Source organism: Danio rerio, chromosome 5 (assembly GCF_052040795.2).
Source record: "Danio rerio strain M-AB ecotype USA chromosome 5, GRCz13ab, whole genome shotgun sequence".
In the NCBI taxonomy this organism is placed as follows: domain Eukaryota; kingdom Metazoa; phylum Chordata; class Actinopteri; order Cypriniformes; family Danionidae; genus Danio; species Danio rerio.
The window spans coordinates 37,823,116-37,829,115 of NC_141025.1; the positions used below are offsets into that span (position 1 = coordinate 37,823,116).

Below are 6,000 nucleotides of genomic sequence, written 5' to 3' on the forward strand. Positions count from 1 at the left end.
TCCGTTTTGCGTTTAAATAATTTATGTGTGACTTATATCTCCCCGAATTGAATGTCTGTGTGTGTAAGTCCATGATCTGAGATGAGGAAACTCCTTCCCTAGAGTAAATATCCAATCACTATGCTCTAAAGTTAGGGGGCGCTTGACCATCATTCCACACCTTAACATTGCGAGCGGCGGTGAAGTGAGGCTGAGGCAACAGTACCAGGAAGTGCTGGCAAAGTGAGGCAACAGTACGAGAAAGCGCTGGCGTCCTTCAAAACTGCGGTGTGAGGTCATTTCGGTTTTGCCGGTAAGCATAATGCCAATGAAAGAAAAAACGGTCAACAAAAAATAATTGTGTGCAAGCATTGTTTTACACGTATAACCATGACTGCACATCTGTAGCGCCATCACCAAGCAATATCACTGTCTGAAGGCAGGATAGCAGAGAAGGTAATAAAGTCCTCCAAATAGCAACAATCCCTCACTGAATCTACCCAACTAGTTCCGAGAGACACCTAAAAATAACAAAGGCAGTGCGGGTGTTTATTGCTTATGATTTGCAGCCGTTTTCTGTGATTGGAGATGTGGGCTTTTGTCATTTTATAAAAAGCACTCGATCCGTGTTACAGACTACAGTCTCGCATTTTTTCAGCACTGAGATAATTAAGATGGTTTATTTATGTTTACTTAAGTACAAATATGTTTATTTGAAACGGCCAGTTTATCTTTATTAACTTCATATGTATGTTTATTTTCAAAGTGTAGGATTTTATGTGTTCCCCAGTTTGTACATGGGCTACCAGGAGCTGAGATTTCAGTGTTCATTTTTTTATACAATACACTAGGAACTAATGTACTTTTCTTGGCTTTTAAGTAAAACAAAATGAGTATTGCAATAAATAATTTTTTTTTTTGTTTACCTCTTACTGCTTCTATTGCCTATAGAATAAAAAAAAAACATGTGTCAAGCCATGAGAACCGAACCGAAAACAGTGTTAAAAAATCAAGATATGTATTGAACCGTGAGCTAACTGTATTGTTGCATCCCTAATATATATATATATATATATATATATATATATATATATATATATATATATATATATATATATATATATATATATATATTTGCATGCATTTCTCTTTCATTCAATAATTTTATTTTCTCAATACATAGATTTTTTTGCATCAATAATTCATATTATTGCATTCATACAATATATAAACAAACTATTTATCCATCTATCCAACCAAATTTCACAAAGAATACTGGATGTGCAACATAAACTGATTTTGAAGCCCTCTTTCTTCTCTATCTCTCTCTTACACACACACACAGCTGGTAATGCTGTGTGGAAGCGACACGGTCCTGCAGTGCTGCAGTTTGACGGCGTGGTTGAAGTGTCATTATGATGAATGGCAAGATCAGTATGAATCATAACGCCTGCTTGTGATGCTGTTAGGTCACTAAAAGCCAAAATTTGTGTGTGTGTGTGTGTGTTTGAGATTCATAAGCAGTAAGAAATGCATAAATAACCTGTATGTAATGAACTGGCACAAATTAAAACTATGAAAACAACTGTTTAGCTGTAAACCTGAGTTTATTATGTATATATATATATATATATATATATATATATATATATATATATATATATATATATATATATATATATATATATATATATATATGTGCATCTTTGTTACTGCTGAGCTGAAGTGGCGACCTGGTTGCCTTGGAAACCTCTTGCAGCCATTCCTCAATTGTCCTGTTCCTGCTCTAACAAACCATCTTCCAGTGCACGCACACGCACACACACACACACACACACATACATCTAATGAATGCCAAACTTAACTCTTTCTAGAGCTTCTCTTTGTTCTTAGAAACGACAAACTTCTGTGCCGGGAATGACTAACATATTTGAAGATGATGTTGAAAAAAGATTAAGGTTTGTAAAGGGATTTACTAGGATAGGTAATGTTCTGTTAACAGAAAACAGTAAATTGTCTCCCTTTTTTAAATTATTGTGTGTTTATGTGGATAAGAAAATGTTAATCATTATAATTAATATATATATATATATATATATATATATATATATATATATATATATATATATATATATATATATATAAAATGGTGAACATTTTTTTCTCTATTAGCACAGATCTTAATGCAATATGTATCCACGAGGTAAGAAATTTAAGGTGATCATCACTTCTTGACCGCCTCAGCAGTTGCCATGGCAATGAGATCGCTGTAAATTGCATTCTCTATGGATGTTCATACGTGGTTTGTTTCCCTGATTATGCCTGTAAACAAAAAAATCACAGGATTGCATCCCAGAATACCATCCTAGATCTCTGTGCTTAGGCTAAACCTTTGTTATGTCAAAAATGTATGATATAGCCAACACATTTGTTGCTACATTGAATACAGGCGTCATGTACATACGGATTGTTTTGATAGTGCATTCTGCAGTGCTGGGAAGCTATTTTAAAACTAAAGAAAATTCATAATAGCTAAACTTCATTCAAGTTATTGTTTTGAAAAAGGAGTGAGCTACAGCAAAACATAATAAATACATTCATAGTGAAATAAATTATTTTATGCAATGATTTATTTATGCTACAACAAAATAATTAATAATTTAAATATACTGTAAACAAACTGAATAAGAGAGAAAAAACAGAATAGATGTCAGCTTTTTGAAAAAGTACATTATATTGTATAACTGCAGATCAACTATCTATAAACTTGACAGCTGTACTGCCCATCCTATTCACACCTTAACCTTTTATCAATATAACTGAAATGTAATAATGTGCACCTTCTTTAAAGTTAGAACATTATTGTGGGACAAATTAACCTGAATTAAAACAGTGTTATAACAAAATAAATACTCCAAAAACAACCTAATATACTTAATAACTGAGGTGAATATAGTACACAGCACAGTGAATCAGTGCACTGATTTTATTGCCTAACATTTAGGCCTTTTGATTGCATGGAGAGGTCTGTTAAAAAGCACCTATTTTCAAGATTTAAGAGAAGTTATTTTTGTCTCCACATCGTGTCTGTAAAGTTTCAGCTCAAAACACACATCAGATTATTTATTATAGCTTTCAGATTATTGGAATTTTTTGCTCTGAACACTAGCTGTTTTTGCGGACTGTGCCTTTAATGCAAATGAGCTAGTTCTCCTCGCCAACTGTTCTTACATCACGTGCCTGTCAGAGTGTGCCTCAATCTTGGACTGCTTCAGATAAACAACCCAGTGACAAACAAGAAGGACGCAGATCTCACGTAACGTTTGTGAGAAATACTACAGTAAGAACTTTCCCAATGATTATTTGATGTATTTGTTGTGGAGTTAATTCAAGCCTTTCTGCAATGATGAGTCACTCACAATGTCATCTCAAAGCTTACGCACACACACACACTGCACATTTAACTTTTCACTTTTTTGCATGGAAAATGTGACAGGAACAAGATATACTTACTGCTGTATGGATATCTGTTATGTTAATGTACAAATAAACCTGATTTAACGTCAACAATTTAACTTCTTTTATAATTGTACTGACACACGGCTGCTGTGATGAATTACAGCGATTTTTCCATCTTTAATGTACTTGATTACATTACGTGGATAATACGTGGATGTCATTCAATTTGGTGGGCAGGGAAACCACACTCATATTTCACATTGCAGTGAGCCTCAATATGGGAGGGTTTTGAATCCTATTTTAACATTAGGAAATTTTAGAAGACCCTTATTGTGTTTCTATTACTCCAGTATGACAGTGGACAAACGACCTACACAGTTCTGTCCAAACAACTTACAGAAGATGATTTTCATCATAGGTGCCCTTTAAAAATGAGTAAATCCGCTCACTAGAATAAATCAACTTCTCAAAAATACCAGAGAGAAAGGATCCCTCAAGATAAACAAGTGAATTTGGACTTCCAGCACTTACATTTACACGCCTTTGTGAAAACTCATGTCCATATGTTAATCCAATCATTGGTAGGATGTCCTACCTGGCTGTCAATATATACGTATTTGTATCATTTCATACCTTTGCGCACTCTGCTGCTTGTACAGATAATAACATGTGGTCATCGTGTTCTAGGATGCTGTGCAGAGCAAATGAGAATACAAGCCAAGGTAATCAACAGCAGCACCTGGCACAGAAAAATGAAGAAAGTCTTAAAAACTGTTACACATAAAATTGTTTTTATTTTTTTTATTTACTTATTTTTCTAATTCCTTTTTTTAATCTGTGTTTTGTCTGTCATTCTGTTGCACTATGGAAGCTGAGAAACAAACTCTTCTTGTGTGTGAACATAGCTGGAAATAAAGCTCTTTCTGGTTTCTAAAAGCTTATTTATCTGTTTTGCTGCTTTTCTACACTGAAGTAAACTGCAGGACGGAAGGGTCTAAAAAATTATGCCTTGCTTGCAGTTTTTCTTTTGGACAGGTAATTATATGGTTTGATTTGTTTGTGGTATTAATGTACTTTGTGTACATTTTTAATTAGATAAACTTTAATTCATTCATTAAAATCAGCTACATTTAGCAATAAGTTCAAGTTAGTATTTGTCTGTCTGTAATAGTCTCTCTGTGAGTGAGAGATGAGGTAATTTACTGTATACAGTAATTAATTTACAACTAATTAACATGAGATTTTATGTCTGGTTTTGGAAGTAGATCCTCATTATCCATAATTAGACTAATAATTTGACATGCTTGTGTTGAACACAGAGCAAGTGTGTTTTTGCAGTGTGGTGTAGTTAATATGGATACAGTATGGCATTGGGCGTTTCATAAACGTTCAAGACTACAGAATAAAAAAAAATGCAGTTTGTTTGATTGAAACGTTTAGAAATAAAAACACTTTCATGACTGAAATGCTTTTCAAAGATGGCCGCCCGCAGAGTGAAATTACTTGCTTTTGTTGACGTTTTTGTAAAACTTCAGCTGGTTCAGGACTTGTTACATAGTAGAAACAGTATTACTTTGTTTTAACATTACCTTGAAACCGAAAACAGTCTTTCACATGGGTCTTTCGTCAGGTTTTACTTCTTCATTGCTAACATTTTGCAGCTGGCGACTAATTAAACAATATCACTCACAGCGCCATCTTGGCCCTCTGGGGCGGGAGTAAAACTGACGATTGCTGTTCAGCAGCAGTGTAACGTTAGTTCGGCTATTTCCAATGTGTTAGGTCTGTGTTTGAAATGTGTTGTGAAATGGGGACAGCTCCAGCCGGGCACACAACACCACAAACTCAAAAACCGGGCCGCCGGTCACTATCAGGACAGTTTATATTGGCGCTTTGCAGACGATACTCTAGATGTGCACTGTGCAGTGCGCGTTCATGTGCCGTTGAGTAGGCGGGGCTTTTGGTCGTCGATGTGCGTCTCATACTAACTACTATGGTCTCGCCACGCCAGTGCAAGAGGAAAAAAAACACTCAAATGTTTCCCTTTTTACTTTTCTTTTTTTGACTGAAATTTGTCTTATATATTTTAAATTCCCTAGATAACTAATCCTTTACTTCAAAATAGTTGTCAAACTGTCATGATCACGGAAGGAATCCTGTATCTAGATTTTTCCAACTTCACTTAAAGATAACCACGACAGCTCTTTTTTCTGTGGATTACCAGATTCAATTTTCACCTCAAGAATAGTTATGGGTGCTAACAAGGTAAACAGTGGCATTTTGATGATAATTACATAATAGATTTAAAAAACAGTTTAACCAAAAATTAAATGCATCTCATCATTTACTCTCTCTCATGTGGTTTTAAACCTTTATGAGTGTCTTTCTTCTACTGAACACAAAAGAAGAAATTTCAAAGAATGCTGGTTGCTGGCACCCATAGACTTAAACTGTAAAGGGGAAAATACTATGCAAGTCTTATTCAAGTTTTACTTGTCACATATACAGTCATAGTATAATATGCACTGAAATGCTTATACAACCGCTCGTAACATTAAAAAA

The 6,000-nt window shown here is 34.6% G+C and overlaps 1 protein-coding gene across 1 annotated transcript in view; it reads right to left on the minus strand.

Annotated features, from left to right (window-relative positions):
* The window catches only part of rhogc (ras homolog gene family, member Gc), a 44,567-nt gene extending 39,267 nt beyond the window's left edge, over window positions 1–5,300 (minus strand). Inside the window, exons 1-2 of the mRNA XM_087251292.1 lie at window positions 5,028–5,300; window positions 4,072–4,177 (exon numbers count right to left, since the gene is read on the minus strand). The gene's annotated coding sequence lies outside the window, so the exon portion shown is untranslated. The remainder of the gene's footprint in view (window positions 1–4,071; window positions 4,178–5,027) is intronic.
* Window positions 5,301–6,000: the final 700 nt, after the last annotated feature.